Source organism: Melospiza georgiana, chromosome 1, assembly GCF_028018845.1.
Source record: "Melospiza georgiana isolate bMelGeo1 chromosome 1, bMelGeo1.pri, whole genome shotgun sequence".
Classification (NCBI taxonomy): Eukaryota; Metazoa; Chordata; class Aves; order Passeriformes; family Passerellidae; genus Melospiza; species Melospiza georgiana.
The window spans coordinates 119,496,245-119,515,859 of record NC_080430.1 but is presented as its reverse complement, the minus strand read 5'-3'; the positions used below and the strand labels follow the sequence as shown (position 1 = coordinate 119,515,859).

The 19,615-nt window shown below is 37.6% G+C and overlaps 1 protein-coding gene across 2 annotated transcripts in view; it reads left to right on the top strand.

Annotated features, from left to right (window-relative positions):
- Nucleotides 1–19,615, top strand: part of LOC131083210 (cytochrome P450 7B1) — a 121,303-nt gene that overhangs the window by 88,319 nt on the left and 13,369 nt on the right. The window contains exon 2 of one of the 2 annotated variants that reach the window (XM_058023650.1): nt 14,218–14,369. The gene's annotated coding sequence lies outside the window, so the exon portion shown is untranslated. Of the gene's footprint in view, nt 1–14,217; nt 14,370–19,615 lie in introns of those variants that run through there. The other variant, XM_058023641.1, reaches the window with a different exon arrangement.

The following is a 19,615-nucleotide window of genomic DNA, read 5'->3' as shown; positions in this document are numbered from 1 at the left end:
AGATCATCTGACTCTGTGGGAGTTCCCTGTTGCTGTCTTCTCCCTGGCCTTTTTAGGTTAGGACAGTTTGCAGTAATTTGTGCTGGTGTGTGGGAGATTGTTCCAGAGTCTTACCTGTGACAATCCAGACACAAAGACCTACCTACAAGGGTAAGCTTTTCATCCCATCCACAGTATTGTCTTAAAAGAGCCTACTGAGTAGGCATCTCTGATTTAGCAGCAGGATGGAGCTGAAATCATGTCCTGATGTGCAAGCATTTTGGATTATTTAATAACTTAATTTTTCCTTGAGGATTGATAGCTTAGTCTGTCATTTATTTGTTTGATATTTTATGATCTGATGATTTCTCCTCACATATTTTAGTCAGGCATATTATGTATCACTGTTGCTTTATGTTTTCTATTACTGGGAATTAATTTTTCACACAGTATCTTCATTTAATTATATAATACAATCACATGTGCATCTGCATGAATATGAAGAATCTGTTCTAATTTAGCCATTATATATTATGCTATCTTGGGTTTTCCAGTAAAAATTCCCAAGTTTTTTGTTTTAGCATAACAATAGTCATATTCATTGCTTCTTACATTTTAACAAAAGCACTCAGATGCCAGTTCATAGATTGACATAATCAGCTTTGTCTCTTAATTAGAAAAGAGAATAAAGCTGTTTAAGGGTGTCAATAAAATGACAGATGCATCATTAACAGAAGGCTACATTGTATCAGAATGGTGCAGATCTTTGGAATTGAAATGTTAAAAAATTTTACTGATAACCTTTTGTTTCTAATTTTCATTTTCTTGTAATTTTTTCATAATTGAAAAATAGCAAAGGTACATAATACAGCATAAAATACAGAACAGTTATTGGTAGTAGAGAACTCAAGTTTATAACCAGAGTAGAGCTATAGCTATGAAAATTTATGATTTCTGCCTACACTCAATACAAAATTCAGCATGGTCAGTGCACTCTTTGGCCATGCCTTTGATGCATTCCTCATCACCCCTATGATGTCACCAGTTGTTTTTGAGCAGTGGGGTAGCATGCAGATTATGAAATTCAGGACTCACCTTATGCTTGACTTCTTGGTGCAGTACAGGGTATGAAATCTTTCCACAATCAGTCTGAATATTCAGAGTAGTATTGACTTAAGTGAGTCCATATTTCTCCAGCTGTTTATAACGCTGTTGATACCCACTTATCCTTTGGAATAAAGGAAGTTTTTACACTTTTAACACACAATGGCTTTCAGTAAGAACAAACAAAAATTGCAGAATGTGACAAAATTGCAAATATTTAAACACTGGGACAATGGGAATGCATGTTTTGGGATTCAAGCATAGCGATAGAAATAAGATTGAGTGCTGTATCTATGATCAGTCAGAGGTGGCTCGTCCCAGCAGGATCTGATGCCCAGGGCATACACAAGACCCAGCACCTCATATCAGCTTTACTGACAACCTGAGCTGGAGGATTTTCAGATTTCTTACAGATCCAACTGTCTTCTGGCAAGCAACATTGAGGTACTTTCTAGGACAAAATCCGTGCTGTTTTTCCTATTCAGCACCAGTCGTATGACACAGTTTGGGGTGCTAATGGTCTGGCTCCTAGGTCACATAGCAAGACAAATGAGAGTCCATCCTTAAATGTACTCAAAACACCCACTCCTACAGCCTTCTGTGCTAGATGAGTGCTGTGAAGCCAGTCTTGAAACCTTTTAAGCAAAGGCAATGACTGGGTGAGTCACCAGTCTATCGTCCTGAGCTTGCATCCATGGATTAACATGGATGAGATGTTCTAAATCTTAGTCTCCTTCTTTGTCTGTATCTACACTCTTTTCATTAGAACCTGTAGAGCTCATTATCTCTTCAACAGAAATGCTTTAAGCTTTTACGATTTCATGAAGTTTTGACACTTCTGTGAATTTTGTGTCCCAAATATAGACAGCTGCCTCATTTGCTGTTTGGGAATCATCATTTCATTATGTGGGGCTCCAAAACAATTGTAATGGTACCCAGTTGAAGCAGCTGGTTGAAAAATATTGAACACTCTATTAATAAAATTTCAAATTCGAATGAGACAAGGATGAACAGGTTGAGGAGCATCAGGGAGTATGATAGACAGACAGACTACTGGAATCTCATCCTGTTTTCCCCGAGACAGGCCCAACAGACAACAGCCCATTAGATATGGAGGATTCCCTCTCCTCTCTGAACACAATGACTTACAGGATAGGGAGCAATGAGGATAAATTCCTGCAGGAGCAGCAGGAGCATCACCTGTGCAGCAGGAGCATCACCTGTGTGACTGCCCCAGCTCCCCAGGTGCCCCCCTAACAGGGGTGAGGCTCTGTGAGTGTAGCTGGACAATGGTGAGGGCAGGGGCTCATCCAGCATGGAGGTGTGGCCAGGGTCAAGTCAGACCACACCCTCTGTCAAAGCCACTTCCAGAAAGCAGGAAGACAGGTCTCTGTCACAGGAAACTCTCTTCTGATGGGAACAGAAGGCCCAACATGCAGACTGGTCACACCTATTTGGGAAGTCTGCTGCCTCCTGGGTCCAGCTTAAAGATGTGAAGAGAAACCTTCCCACTCTGTTGTGGTTTTCAGATTATCATACGTTATTGATTTTTCAGGTGGCAGTCTGAAGGTCCCAACAAGAAGTCTGAGGGCACTCAAGAAAGACCTCAGGGCTTGGGACGACTGGCTAAAGGATCGGTAGCACAAGTAGTGTTCTCCTCTATTTGCAGGGAATGATGGGGAAAAATAGGAAGAGCCAGCAGATCAATATCTGGTTCTAACCCTGGCGTTCACCCGTTTTTCATCATGGGTTGGCTGAGTTTTGGGCTCTAGTATTGAATTTACAGGAAAGACAGGGAGGCACTGGAGTGTGTCCAGAAAGTGGGAAGGACACTGGTGGAGGTTCTGAAGCACAAGTCCTATGAGGAGTGGCTGAAGGAGCTGAGGTGGAGAAGAGGAGGCTCAGGAGTGACCTAATCACTCTACAACTCCGTGAAACTGGGTCATTCTATTCTCTGAGTACCAATAGGACAAGAGGAAATGGCCTCAAGTTGCACACAGGGAGGTATAGATTGGATGTCAGGAAAATTTCTTCCTCAAAAGGGTGGTCAAGTATTGGAGCAGGTTGTCCAGGAAAGACTGATTGGGTCCCAGTCCCTGGAAATACTTGTGTAAGCAACACTTGGGGACATGGTTTAGTGGTGGACTTGTCAGTGCTAGGGCAATCGTTAGGTGTGATGATCTTAAAGGTCTTTTCCAACCTAAATGACTCCATTATTCTATGAAATTACTCAGTAGGACAGTATTTGGTTTTGAAAAAAGAAAATAAAAGGATAATATATTTTCATATATAGCCATCTTGGATTCTTCAGAAAGATGATCCTTTATAACCTTAATTTTTTTTGTGCAGGAATCAAGTTAAGAAAAAAATTAAACAGGTATTCATTTGAACTTCTGATGTCTCTGATTACAATCCCCAAGTTTGCTCACTTTAATTTAAAAAATTGAGACTTTTATTTATGTTTTCTCCTTTTTTTTTCATAGCAGAAGGATTTAAAACATGTTCAGACCCTACAGTGTCCCAGTCACTGTTCTGTCTTTCTATCTTCAGTTAGTAATATCTTACTTTCTGTGACTGCAGAATGAAAATGTATTCTTGATTTACCTAAAACTGGAATTAGTTAGTTTGCCTTAAACCAACAGAGATTACATTTGAGAGAACTCACACAAATACAAGGCTTCATTTAAGTTTAACCCTTATGCCCTTGAACACAATAGAGTTTACATAAATATTTAAGAAGGGCAGCCACAGACCAATTAAAGGAATATATTTTCCAAGCATCAAACCATTGTTTTCAGGCAATGCACTGATGCTCCCAAATTAATACATATTAAATCTGTTATGGGCTTAGCAGAGTTTTAGGCTCAGGAGAGGGAAAAGCAGATGAGAGCAGCCCAGGGGGAGGTCGGGCAGGGATTGCCCGTGAGACACGCGGCCCACACTCAGAGCCTGTGCGGCTGAGGGTGGCTGCAAGCTGCTCTGCAAATCCACCCGGGGAGGACAGGGCACCACCATCCCTGTCATTAAGTCCTTTCAGCATCCTAGGAAAAGCTGTGGGCAAGCTGAGAAGGCTGTGACTGGCTTCATTTTGATATTTGCTAAATAAAATTGAGGAGCAGCTGTTTTGTGGGAAATATATTTAAGGGCTATTTTTTTTTTAATTTAAAAATAAAAATGTTTTAAGATACTTCAGAATTCCCCTCATAATGAGATCTAGTTTCAGTCTAGTCCTGCCCAAGACTGCTTTGTAAAAGACTGCACTTTTCATATCCACTCACTTCAGACCCAAGAGTCCATCAGGTTGCTGTTTCATAGTGCATAATATGAATTATAGAAAGGTGCTGCTCATATGTACATTTATATGAAAAGTATCACTACACAGACCTAGGAAAATACATTTGCAAGTAATTGGATTTGTGGCTCCCTAATTGTGGCAGCTTGTTAAAGCAGGGATAGGACTTATCCAATGTGAACTATGAGAAAGTTTGATTTGAAAAAGGCCCATATGCTCTTGAATGCAGGGGCAAAGCTGGAGCAGAGCTCAGGGTGAGAGAAGGAGGGAAAGGTACAAGTGAAATGGAAAAGAAGTTTTGGAAGAAGAGTAAAGAATGCAGAAGCACATCTAGGAAGGGGAAAAAGAGGAGAGACTTGTTGCAGGTAGTGAAAAGCCAGAGATAAAGAGTGAAGATTGCTGCATGCTTTCTGCTGAAATAGATCGCCTGCAGTTTCTGCTGAGAGAAGAAAAATCAGTTCAGAAGGAGAAACTGAGGTGTTAATCTAGGTTGGTGGCAGAAAGAGATGAAGCAGGAGAGAATTAATGTTTGTGGGGAATCCCATTAGAAGACTGTTTCTCTTAACATGTGCAATAGACTTGTAGCACTGGAAGGAAAAGAGGAAAAAGAAGTATCTGGAAAGAAAATATTAATAATTGAATAATCTTTGAAAGAGAAGAAGACCTACTGGTACTGTGTTCATCTTACAGACTTCAAAGCTTTTGAAACATTCACCTAAGTACAGTACTCAAATGCTGTTTTCCTGTGCTACATGCCTTGCTGACAGAATTAGTTACCTTCTCTCATTATATCAACTTCCAGTTTATTTGCAAATAAGTGAACTAAATAAGGTACCTGGGGTATTTTTGTGTTTATCCAACTGTTGAGACTAGACATTGGAGTTTTTCAATACATTTTTGAGCAAAATATGTCCTGACCGTTAATTCTGTAATACAACTTGTGAAATATCTGACATCTGAAGCTCATGGGGGAGAGGAGGGAAATTGCTTGCAGATCACCATGTGCTCCTGTGCTTCCATTTGGGGAATGCATGGCCATAACTGTGGGAGTCATGAAATTGTTAATTAAAAATCTTCTTAGCTGTATTTCATCTTTTTTTAAAAAGATAAAATGCAAAACCTTTTCTTCTTCTAAAGCCATGCACGTGGAGATTTTTAGACAGAGTAAGTGGCCCCGTTTTCTAGTTAATTACCTCAATAAATCAGGGGTGGGTTGCTGGTATTTGAAAATTTGAAAAAAATATGCATGGTAGATAGAGTGAGGGACAGAGCAGTTTTCTGCAGTGGTCTGTTGCTGGTCAGTAATGGTATATAATGCACTCAGGTCAAAAGGGTCGTACTGATACTCACAATGCCACCATGGCTATAACATTAGAAGCTTACAGCTAAACCCCAAAATATTATAATAAAACTGTTTGTGTTTGTGTTACTGCAACAAAAAAAATAAAATTATGGCACCACTCAGTTTTTCCTATGATGTTTGCATATTTGTGCATATAGAAGTATGTGCACATAAATGCATATGTGTGCGCACATAGAAGTATGCTTACATACACATAATCTGTTTTAATATGCATAATCTGATTGATGTATACACATAATTGATAAATACATGTGTGCACACACACATGCATCCTGAATGAATTGCATTTGCCTCTTAAAAATGGCTAATACTCCCTGAAAGGGGAGATGGAGAGAGAGTGATTTTATTGGTACTGTTTGATCTCAGAATTGAGGATCACTTTTGCAGTGAACAATGCAGACATGCACTGTAGAAAGGCTGTTCCTGTCTCTGCCTAATTCAGGAGACAACAGATGGGTGTGGGAAGACAGGAGAGCACAGTGGGGAAACTGGACAGGACTCACCAACAGCCTTGCTTCTTCTCTGTGCCACTGCAGGGCGTGTGGTTCACAGAGGTGACAGTGGTGGTCAGGAGTCAAGAAGGGGTTTGGCTGAGGGCGAACTGGAAGTGAAAGCAGGTGGACAATACCTGGACTAAGAACACATTGCAAGAGATAAGAGCAAAGGCTACCAAGATCTGAACAGGAGGAGGAAGATCTGGTTTGAGAAGAAAGTAAACAGTGGGTGGGAAAGGGGCTCAATGGTCATGGCAGTTCATGGAGGCATCCCAAGAGGGTGGAAGTATGCAGAGGAATCAGAAGCAGGAGAAAAATATTTTCATATGAGTGGGTCAGGAGAACTGACATCAAAAAACAAATATGAAAAAAGGCAAGACGGAATTAGAGGAAATCTAGCGGAGCTACCTTGATGAGCAATTCTAATCTATCTGTATCATTAATAAAGTCCAATATTTCCAAAAAAGCTCCTTTTCTCTCTGGTGATTATAGAGGTGTCTGGTTAACCAAGATTCCAAACTTCTGAAAGGCTCAGTTACATTAAATGAAGGGTCTACTTTCATCACCCTTTTTGTCCTAATAATCATCCTGCATTATTTAGCGTGCAGTTTTATAGAAAACAATACTTGATTTTGCACTAATTAATTTTTTTACTGCTGAAATTGCATACTACATTCTCAAAGAAAACACTGTTGCTGCATACAGAAGCCGCAATATTTTTCCATCCAACATTCTCCTCTCTTTCCTTATTACCAGGGATTTTAAAATGTGATAATGTCCCACCACTGTTTCTGAGATTTCCTGAATTTATTTGTTTGCTCTTTATTACGTAAGGAATGATTTCTGCCTGTTTGAATATATTTCTGTGGGGAGTGCTGACATTCTTATCCACACTTCACTTGTCACTTCCAGGCCAGACGGTTAATATGATTTTCCTACTATGAGCTACTTACTGTGTACAGTTTTAACATGTGTTAAATGCAGCAAAGCCGTATATTGAAGTGCAGAAATGAATTAGGGAAGAGAGGGATATCAGACAAAAATCATTGGGTTCTCTTTGGTAAAGTCAGTTAATGTGCAGCATAAATATGTTCCTAATAAGAGTAAAAGGAAATACAGGTGGATCTTCCGATCCCATCCTTCTCACATGAATATGAGGAAAAGTGTTTGTGTTTGTGGATAATACCTAAAGAGGAGTGTCTGCGAGCCTGCAAAGGAGGGATTAGCATTCCAAATGGCGAACTGGAAAACACAGAGGACTAATCAACAGCATCTGGATGGGAGCACAGTCTTTTCACTGGGAAAAGGCTGAGAGCTGTAATGGGTCCCAAGCTGGATTTTTATCAACACGGTGGTGATTTTGCACAGAAAGCTGAGGTTGTGCTGGGAAGCAAAGGGTGTCACCCTTGAGATGGAATAGGTAATTGCACTGCTGTGCTCAGTGCAGACACTGCCATAGAGAAAGGTGTGAAAATCAAGAAAGAAGTTATACAAGTATGTAGAGGTCTAGAAAATAGTTATGAGGAAATACTGGAAGAAATTGAGGTTGTTTAACCTAAAGAAGGCTAAATGAGAACATAATAAGTACCTTTAAATGCATTAAGCGTTCCTGCAGAAGTGAAGGGAATAATTTATTCTCTTCTCCTTTGCAGACAGAGTGAGAAGTAGTGGGCTTGAGGTACATGAAGATAAAGGTTAGATGTGAGGAGAAGCAGATTGCTTGGGGAGACTGAAAAGACTCTGTTACTGTCTGTCTTCAAGAAGGGCATAGGAAAATATAAGGAAGATACCAATGCACAGCGCCCTACCTGGGGTACCAGGTATGAAATCAGTAACCTCTCATCATCTCTGCCTAGCCTATTTTTCTTTGATTAAAGCTGAATTAAGAAAGGAAAAGTTCTGGACTGGACAAATAACCTCAAATGTAAAATGTAATAGAATGACCTTGGGCTTGGTCAGGGAAAGTGTTGAGTAGTTTTGGCTGCTCTCACAGCCTTTACCCAGAGCAGAAGCAAAGTGGGATTGCAAAATGAAGGCTATGAGCCCTAAATTTGTACTAACTTTTAATACTGCTGAATTATTGTTGCATAGGCCAGGTCTTGTCTTCACCATGCCCCCTATCCTGCCTGTAATGAAACTTTACATTACATTTGGTATTGTAAAATGTCTCAGAATGTTGAGCATCTGATAAAGCCTGAGCCACAAGCTCTTTCTTTGTGGGTTTCCATTTTAAAACTGTTCAGATTACTTTCCCACCATGGTATTTACTTGCCTTTTGGCTTCTCAGGCAATGTCCCAACTGGTAACTAGAAATAGAGGTAGAATTTATAGATGTGTCCTTCAACACAGTGTGCAGTGTGAAGAATTGCTATGTACAATGTCAACGTACAATTCTTGAAATAATTTAGCCTAAACTGCAAAGGAATAAGATTTCTTAGAGAGTGATATTTCAGAGTTACTGAATGAGTTAATGAGTCTTGGTATTTTTGGGTATTTGGGGATTATCTAAATGGAATTGCTTGAAGAGAGAGAAAAGAAGATGCCCCTTTTGGTGAATGGATTACAGTTGGAGATCTTAGCAATAAAACCTTGTATGGTTTTAAAGGAGAAAAAGCGCATTTTTTATTAAAATCACAGAAATTTTTGACACAAAAAGCTTTCAACAAAAGGATTGCATTTTTCTGGGGGGAAAAAATCACTATAAAATTCACTAGTTGGTTGATTTGCTTTTGTCAGCATTTCTCCTAGTTTGTCTCACATTACCACAGACACATTAGAGTCTGTTTTGCTGTACTGCTCTTTTTGGGAGCGCAGATAAGCTCTCCTCTCCTTGGAGTGCTCAAAAGTGTATTCTCTACTTTTTTATGTGTCTTTGTCCCTTTCTTTTATGAGTGATTTTTATCCTAAAGAAAACAAGATGGTGATCAGTACTGCAGTATGAAACCACTTTACCTAGGCATGGTGTAGGCAGTGGCAGTGTGAGGTTTTTCAGTCCAGGACTCGCACTTCATCAAGTCAACCCGTGTCTCTCTCAAGGTGATGCATCCATTTACTCCCCACAAACCTGAAAGCAGTGCCTTTACCTCCACAGGAAGTATGGAAGCTGAGAATCCAAGGGTAAAAGATTGTATATTGCTAAAACCCTCATCTGGCTTGTTCTGCAGGGAATGCTTTTTCGTACTGCATGTATTCAACCTGGAAGATTTAGAGTTCCAGGAGATCATTGAGTGAGATAATTTGGGTGAGGTTTTAACACATGCATAATTTTATAAATGTCAAAAATGTCATTGTGGCCAAATATTTGCAAGAAAAATTTATTTTCTGTCCTCATAGATGTAGAACACCTATAAGTAGGTCTAGGGGAAAATTGCTAAATTAAAAAAAAAATAGAAAGACTCACTGGCTTCCTCCTGTCCTAAGTTTCCTGTGTTCTCTCTCTCATAATACAAGAAGACATTCCAGACACCACATTTCTGGGGATTACCTTTCTTGGGGTTGAAGCCTTTGGCCTCATTCTTTTCCTCACAGTTAGAGTGTTCATAAGCCCCTGGAAAGACACTGTCTGTCATGTCTTGTTGCTTAAATATTGTGATCGAGCCTGTGAATAATCTCTAACTGCTTTGACATGTTCATAATAGCTTTTGTTCTACTCTGTACCAATCCATTTCCATTCCTTAAAGTCCCCTGACATGGTGTGTTCCAGCTTGGACATGGTATTATGATGGTTTGTCCAAAGATACTATGGAAAATTCAGAGCACGGACTTAAACTTTTGTGAATGGTAGCAAGGTTTGGAAAGTGAAAATGACTCCTCTGTGGCAAAAGAGGGGTGATTTTATATTATTGTTAGACCTTTTTCTCCTGGTCTGGAGGGTTTTTCTCTGCCTTTGGTGGAAGTTGTTGCGAAAAGCGGTCAGCTGAAGCGGCGTTACCCTGCAGAGTGACGTGTTCCTGTCGGGCTGCTTCAGCTGCACTGTGTGCAGTGAGGGCTGCCTTAACACCAGATGCCAATCATACACCACCAGTGGATTTGCAAGATTATAGGACAGGAAAAAAAGATGAAGGTTAAGCATGGGGCACAATAGAGATTACTTATGGTAATGAATTGTATAATTTTTCTAGACAGATCTGGATTAATGTTTATCCCAGGCAAAAGATTACTGTATGTCTGATTCTAGTTGTAAACAGACATTATTAAACAGAAGGTTTATGTTCATGAAATGCGACTATGGGTGTTAAAGCACTTATGATTTATTATGTGCAAAAAGAAAAATTAACCTGTTCATCTGCTATAGTACAAGATGCGCTGTGGGTTTTTGCATAATTTGAAAGGCATCTGCTCCTTTGGAATACAAATAACCAGTGAGATGAGAAAGATTCTCCTCTCATTTACACGGGTTCAATGCCTCACACTGCAATGATGTTGAAATGGTGTAACCAAGAAAAGAATAGTCTTGTGTGCTTTTATAAAGCAATAATATTTCTGTGAGAGATCATGTTGGCAAAGTCTGTTTGCTTGTGAATCTTCAGGGTATTTTCTTTATAACTAAAAAAGAAGAAAAGATGTTGTGTACAGAGACCTTTACAAAAGACTTTACTGGGATTTCCAAAATAATTCCTTTTCACTACATAAAAGCATAATGTTTACATACGTGGAACTTATTTTTTTTTATTGAACATTTTCCGAAATACTTATGTTGAAGCTCATTTTTCTCCTGCTTTATTGCATCACTGCTGCTTGGCATAAGTGAGACAGATACAGCATCCACATTTTTTAGTATTGCCTTACCTCAGTAGCTAAATAATCACACCCGAGTTACTGCCTTCTGTGTTTTAGGTGAGCTGAAAAATATTCCCATAAGGAAACTGTAAACAAACTCCAAAACTTTGCTTTTTTGGTGTAGTAGATGTTGCAACTCTATTACTTGCTAACAAGAAAGTATCTTTTCTCTGTGAAAGCAACGAAAAATTAGTTATCAAAATCTGTTTGTTCTATTTATGGGCTGCATTTGTAGCCAGCTGATTTTTGCATAATGCCATTTGAAATTATCCATTTAACAATGATGGATGATACAACTGTGTTGCTCTCCCTCCACTTTGTAACTGATCTGTCTACTTATAGATTGCATTGGACATGTTGCTGATGCTTTATTTGTAAAATTCACTCACATATGTGAGAAATTTGTTTGTTAAGTCTTACTGACTTCACAGAGGCTTCTCAGACAAGTAAAGATATTCCTCTATATAAGCAAAACCAGACCAATATGTGGAGTGAAAAGACCTGGTAATATCGTGAGGTTTGTTAAATGCATTAGAATTTAAGCAGTTAGACTAGACATGAAAAAAATGTAATCTCTAAAACATTCTGAATGCTTAAATTAAAAAGTTGCAGTCCTAAATTTCCATCAAAACACTTCATAGTGCTCTATTATATATCTTAGATATATTCTGCATTTGGTACAACAAAATATTTGCCATGAGTAAAATATAACTCTAATGCTTGTAATATTTCCTAATTATCAAATTTTACAACTTCTGTGAAGCGTGAGTCCAGAGTTAAAGTTCATGAGCAAATTAATTAAGCAGTAAAAGTTTCTGTGGGTTTTGTTAATGGTTCTGTTTAGCATCCAAAGTTGATGAAGACTTCTGGAGATACCCAGGATGCGGGTGAGAGTCCCTCAGGAAATGGGGTTGGCTGCAGTGCTCTGCCTGAAGGTTTGTGCAGAAAGGCGCTGGATTTGGGGAGGCACTGAAATACGAGCGGCCGCTCTTCTCTGTGCTGTGTGTTAGCAGACATTGATAAGGCGTGGAGATGACCTCCATCTCCCAAAGAGACAGAAAGCTAGAAATGAAGACACATTTCTGTTATCAGTCTGCTGTGGGTCGCAAGTTGAACTGGTGTTATATTTTTCTCTGAAAGCCACGTAGCTTTGACACAGTGTTTAACAGTGTTAAGCTTATTGCTGCTGAGCTAAACATGTCTGAAGTGAACGATGACCCTCACGTCTTTGCAATAGCAAAATGTCTCCCTGATGTGATCCCGAAGACTTGGAGCATTAAGTTAATTTTCCCCTGGATTTCTGAGCTGCCTTCTTTTTACCCAGCGGAGAGCTCGTGAAGAATACAGCTTCTGACCAAATGACAGAACATGGAGGGTGAAATTAGATGCATTCAATTAGAAGATGACAAAAAGCCTATTTAAATATTTGTCAGGATGCTACTTACAGGACGTAGTCTCCAGCCAGGGAAGTGAAAGGCGGACACTCTCAGGACTTAATAGTCTGGGGGGAAAAAAATGGATAAATCATCCAGATTCTTTACAGGCTTGGAAGGGATAATTGAGGGTATCAAGTTGGCTGCTATGCTTCCAGGGCTAGTGATCCCTCTCATGTAATCTCAGATTAGTTCTTTGCTTTTATTCACTTAATACAAAATTAAACATTACAAAGTTTTCTGGACCATTTGAGTAAATAATGTTGTTATTTGACCACAAGGGGATGATTAATGCAGTGGTTTCCGGGAGGTATTGAAGAAAGAGGAGCTTCACCTTCTCCTCAATATAAAAAACACACTACAAAACAACCAAACAAAATGCCAAAGCCACAAAACTTAAGGAAATGAAAAAGGCACAGCAAACTGTTGACTGTAAGACTGTCAGATAAGAAGATGTAATGGTTTTCCAGAGGACAAAGGATGTTCTTGGAAACTTAAATTTGAAGTTAGTAGTCAGTTAAACAGAGATCAAAATATGCAGCTTGGTTTAGCCACATCTGTTTATCTGTAAATTAAATTTATAATAACTTCTTTTAAGTAAGTGGGCAAATCTCCGGCTTGTATTTTTCTGCCCAAAAAGTTTTAATTATGAAAGTAAAATTCAAAGCATACCATAGTTATTTTAATTTTTTTTGTGTGTGTTACAGCAGTTCAAGGGAGAATGTGACTATGATAGGGTTAATCCAGCTACATAAAAATCCATGCTGTGTATGATAGTAGTAAAGCTTGTGATCCCTTGATCTTTGATTAGATCCAAGCTAGTAAATATCTTGTGTTTAATCAGAATGAGTTGTTCTGCATGTAGTATAAGTCACCTTCACAGATGGGATGTAGTAGCAGAGTTGTTTGTGAATATTTGTTTTAATCCCTTCCAGAACAAGCACGCTTTATGTTTCTTTGTTTTAAATCAGACTCAAGCAACTAAAGACCAGCGTGAAGGAAAGATATTTACTTGCAGTCAGGAGTAGAACAGTGTGGGAACCTTTCTTTCCTTTTAAAGAAAAATGTAATTTAGTAGATTCTTAAAAGGTATTTTACACTATTCTGTAAAGATAACTAACGCACCATGGCTGCTTTTTTGAACTGGGATGCAAACATCAATACCTGTACATTCTTCTTAAACTGTCCAGATACATTTCTATCTTCGACTATAAATATAAAGAGACTAAGATTTTTTTTACAGTTAATGTTCAGCCTGTATTATTATCCTGTATTTTAAAGTTATTTAGTTAGAATGGCTGTTCTCTGTGCTAGTAAGCTGAAATTACTAAAATGTTATCTGTAAGGATACTTGTTTTGTGTGGTGTGTCGGCGTCCTATTTACCTAAATCTGTCATAATTGCCTTCCAATACATCTTCCTCTGACACACCAAATATTGAAAATGAGATGACTCTTTGCTGGGAGCTTTTCTACTGAATGTCATTTTTCTGTGTTCATAACTTGATGGTAATAACTGGACGACCTGTAGTTAAATGCATCTCAATTTCTCTCACTTATTTTTCCTAATCACCACATGGAGCCTTCAGTGCTCAGAGGTGTGATTAGATTTAACCTGCCATCATATCTGAAGAACTTTCTGTACAACATATTATACATTGCAGGAATTATAGATGTAAATGGTGGGTCTAAGTGTAATATATAAATAGATATAAAGATGAGTTGCTCTCATGCCAAAGTTAACTCCTGTTTATGTTTTTTTCTGCTTTTAACAGAAAGACTGGAGAGCCCCCACTAATAAATGGCTGGATTCCTTACCTTGGGAAAGCTCTGATATTTAGAAAAGATGCTTACAAATTCTTACTGGATCAGCAAAAGAAATTTGGAGATATTTTCACTGTACATATTGCTGGTGAGAAATATTTTAGTATGTATCTTGACTTTTTTCCATCAGTGAAGTTAAATACTAATCCAAATGTTTAGTTTAGAATCTTCCTTAACCCAAAACACTTTTCTCTAGCATAGACCCATAAAAATCCCTCAAATTTGCATATATTGTAAGCATAATAGTTATCTATAAAATATCACTATCAATGTGTGGATTTATTTACATCTCTAAGTATATATGTATTTTGACAGATTTTGTAGGTATGTACTGTATGAACATAGATTTTGCCAGCACATTAAATTATGTATTGGTGGGTTTTTTCCTAAAGAAAGGAGAACTACCATCATCTTGACACTGCACAGAGAAATATCAGATTAAATTTAGAAAACACTTAAGAAAAAAAGTGCAGAATTTGTTCTCACACATTTTACAACTGGTTGACAGGAACACAAGGGAATGAATGACACATTGACTCAGTGATACAATCGGGACTGGAACACAGCAACTTCCCGTTGCCAGCCTCTTACTCTGATCATGCTTGCTGAAAATAACAATATAATAAAGTATGATATAACCTTGCTGTTTCCTGTATTTATAACTGTATTACTAAGCCAGATTGAATACAAACATTTGAGTGATTTCACATAGGCACTTAGCTGTGGAAGAAGAACATAGAATAAAACTAAAATCCTGAATGAAAGTTAAATATATAAATTTAGATCTATCTATAGAGATCTACTTTTTACTAAAGTCAGTATAAAATCCAGTATTTTCTTGTGTTCAGAGAGGCAAGCTCTTATTAATATAGCTGGTTATAATCATCTTCTGCACCTTTACATGCTAATATCCTTGTTCAAATTATCAGCTTCAGTCTATATATATAATTTTTAGTTATTCCTGTAGTTTTAGAGAGTTTGAAACAAAAATATTCAGTGTAAAGTATAAAGTTTGCTTTTTTTTTTCCTAGGGTAGTAGCATTAGGTTTATATTTCCATAGAAGCAATATTTTGGAATGAAAATATTTTTTTTAAAAAAAAGTCAATTAATTTAATTGCAACCTGTGTGTTTAATTAATAAAAATTTTCCTCCTTTTACAAAATCTGTCCTTTTGTTCCTTTGGAAGAGAATTTTTATTGTATTAAATATGTATTTTTAAAAATTTCATTCAGGATTCTTTTTTTGAAAATTGGTATAATCAGATCTTTTGCAACTTGAAAGTGAGTTTGGCACAGTACAACATCAACTCTTGTTGAAATACAGTCTTTTTTATTGTTAATTTGAATTCACACTGTAATACAGTTTTGGCTTCTTACAAATACCAATTAATGGCTATAATTCAGATACTAGTACATTCATTAAGCTGGATACAGTCATACTTCAGAATCTTAAAAGTGTTTAGTCAAATATTTATTTCTTTTGCCTCTTTGTTATTTTATGAAAGACTATGTTTAGAAGTTTGTGTTAAACCAATTATGAGTGTAATTTAGTTTCAGAAATTTCTATTTCCAGGATAAACCAAATTCCATCTCAGATAATCCCCTATGTTCAAGTGTTTTGAGCCAAGCCTCCCTTGATAAAGACTGAGGTAAATGAAGTTAGTTCTGGATATAATTCCAGTCTTGTGCAGGGAAATGTTTGATTTTGTGAATTCATCATAACAGAGACACCAGTTTAAGTTCTCTTTTTTGGTATAAAAGTGCTGACCATCAGGACTTCACTAAAGAGAAATAGTTTGTCATCCTCAAGTCATGGAGGAAACCTAAGCTAGTTAGTGTCTCCTCTCGTGTCCTGATCCGAAGGCATACAGGATTTCTCTCTGTCTTACTGATTTGACAAAGATGATGTTTCTGTGCTCGGCAAACATAGCGTAGCCAGCTGTATGTGGACTATCATTACTTTACCCCCCTGGTGGATGTCTAAAGGTCCTGTCAAAAAATTCTATCAATATATATTTTTATAATTATTGGTTCTCAAACTAGTTCATTTGGAAAATGCGGAATGATGCTTGGAGTTTCTGGCGTTGCCCCGTACTGGTAATGCGATTTTGCTGATTGTACTTTCCCATGTGATGAGCAAATGATTGTCATCCCTAAAAGTCGCAAGGGACATGGATGTCATCTTAATAAAGAAATTAAAAAGCACATCTTTCTATGAGAAACAATGTAAATTCCTGACCTGTCGCAGAAAATAGTTCTCTAATTGGTTTTGTGTGGTGGTGCAGCAGAATCGTTTTCCCCAAACGTCATGCCAGCGCAGCACCACTGTACATCATTGTCAGCAGTTCAGCAGAATCTCCCTAATAAGAGGACGATTACGTAAATGCAATAGTCTTGGGGGAAAAAAAAAAAGAAAATATCAGAAAAGGAAATAATAAGGAGGGGGAAGAGAGAGAGAGAGAGTCTGTGGCACTGAGATGATCATACTTCCCAAGCCCCTCTGCTTGCTAAGGGTCAGCAGCATAGGCAGACGGCTAGGTAAGAACTTAAAGAGCTTGAAACAGTTTTGTCATTGTTTCTTTGGATTAAACTTTGTGTCCTTTTCCTCTCAAGTTCATAGGAGTGGTAACGAACCCTGCAACATTCTCTCTGAGACTAGCTCACCTTTAATAAAATAATTTTTGTGGTTTTGACTAAGCACATTTGCCGGTTTGAATACTGCTGCTAAGTCATTCTTTTCTTTAAAGCATGATACACCTAGAGTAGCATATCACATTTTTCTCTCATAGGGAAAAGGTAATTTTCATTAACTCCTTACCAGGCTGAAGCCTGCTCCAAGCATTACTGAAATAACATCCATCATTAGATGCCATCTGAAATGCTTGTCTTTCATCATTAGCATTAAAAAGGTCCAGAATGCATTATTAGAGTAATTTCTTAACTATCATACAAAAACTGGCTTCTGTGCTCAGATTTACCAATGTTGACAATTTTCATATTTTCCACATCAATCTTCTATTTCTAGGAGATCGTAGAAACTAAATGGAGATAACCTGGCTATTTGCAGCATGGGTGTAATGCAGACTGAAGAACTGGATCGTGAAGTATTAATTCTCTGTAGCCATTAAAAATAAAAAATCAGAGGGCTTTTTGCAGAAAGAAGGATACATCTCTTGTTTTGGCTTGTTTTTACTGTATTAAATAAAATAGCTCAGTGACTTAAACTGTTGTGAATTGGAGTATGACATTTCTATATGTACATGCCTACTTAGTTTTTGGTGTTGAAGGAGTTTTTTACAAACTAACGGGGAAAGGCTCATTCTCTAGTGGTTTCTCTATGAATATCTTCAATATTTAAGGCTACATCATTTGTGAAAATAGTAGTGTGCCTTCATTTTTGGCTGATTTGGCATTACCTTTTTTAGTACTCTGATAGAAACTCATGAGTATCAAGATTTTGAATTGATTTCAGAAAAGGTTACTTCCCAAAGATTGTCTTGGCATTAGCTGCAGTGGAGCGATATGGGAGTAGAGGGGGAAACTGCATTTTGAAATACCAAATAATAACTGAAAACATTATGAAAGGTTTTAATTTATTTGTCTCTGACACCACCAGGGACGATCAGTGGGAAGAAACCTCACTGGGGACAAGGATAGGATTTTAAAAGCAAAACTAAGGACCAGATTGACACTTTAAAAATTTAAAATCATAACTTGAGGTGAGAAAGTTTGTTCCACTTCGGATGTTTGCTGTTCAGGGTGTAGAGGAGGTGTTGGGGCACAATTTTGTAATTAGCAATCTGTTCCTGTATGGATGAGACTGGGGTAAGCTGTGTAGCCATGTAGGGCATCTGTGTGCAAGGATGACTGTAATTGTTAAAGGCTCCCAGACCCACTCTCACAACTTTCTAACTGCCAATAATTAGCCCTAGGTTTTAGTACTTTTCTAATTAAGAGATCTAAAATTAGATTCTCGATGGCATACATAAACAAACTGCCTTTGTTATAGGGGGGTTCCACTTTTCTGATTATCTAGACCGTTACTAAATGTAGCAACAAGAAATATTTTTATTATTTTGGTTTATGTGTTTATATATGTTGTTGACTTGAAGTGATGTGGTCTGGTGCCTGAATTGATTCTACAAAATGAATTATATTTTGTTACATACTTACTTTTTGCTACCAGGAACCTGATGAGAATAATAAAATCAGGATCTGTAATATTCTTTTTCTCAGGGACTTTTTTTTTTCAAAGTATGTGCTAGTGGTGAGTTAGTTTTGATTTAAAATTATTACTAAAATTGTTTGTCTGAAAACTCATTTGCTGAAAATCATTTTCTTACTTTAAAAATGATAAGAATTGATGTGCGTTTGCTAAGTGTCTGATTAAAGATCACAAAGAAACTCATATTTTGCATCAGAAATAAGCAGATGGTGGACAGATGGTTTAAATTAATATTAATTAAAAATCTTAACTTAAATTGTTTACCCTGTAAATGCAAAGTTAAGAAGCCAGCTTTCATCTTTAGGGTTAATAACACTCCAAATCTATTTATTAAAAATTGCTCCACTGGACATTCTTTCCAAGCTTTGATCACAAAGATGGTAGCCTCAATAAAGAGCATGAAATAGGTGAAAGCTAAAAAGAGAGGGTAATTCTAGGGCTCTTAAAAAAGATCCTGCAAGACTAAAGTCAAGTCAAGACTAAAAATTCCTGTTAGCCTCTGTAGTCATAGAAGGTCTAAAAAGGGGACTGAGAATTCAGGATCTCTCTTTCATGCTGGTTTCTCAATATACTTTAAAATTAAATTTACAGCTATGGTTGATTATGTTACAGTAAAACAAAATCCATGAGTATCTTAAATATGTTCACATACTGTTGACAAAAAAGAAAAAGGGTTCAAATTCTGTCTTGATATGTCCTTTACATTTCCTTACTAGTTCACTGGGATTGCAATTGATGTAATAGGGAGGGGAATTATGGCAGCTGGCAATTGTAGAGGAAGTCCAGAGTGTACCCAGATACCATAGGGCACTGTGTGTGTATACAAATCAGAATATGAAATAACTATGATAATTCAGATATCACTATATAGTAACCATGGATACTTGACATTTTTAGTGGTAGTGACTACTTTATCTCTGGACATCTGTCACAGAGCCAAATTTGGTCCGCAGTTAAGCATGTAGTGTTCCCATTAAAATCAAAGGAGATTTGTCCCTTTAGTGAGACAGAATTAGACTGTAAGTGCTGGAAGCTTTGCTCTTTCCCTGAGTTTGTGACTGGGATATTTCACAGGGAAAGTGTACATTTTAATAGGCACCCTTTTTCCCTAATGCACCTCTTAA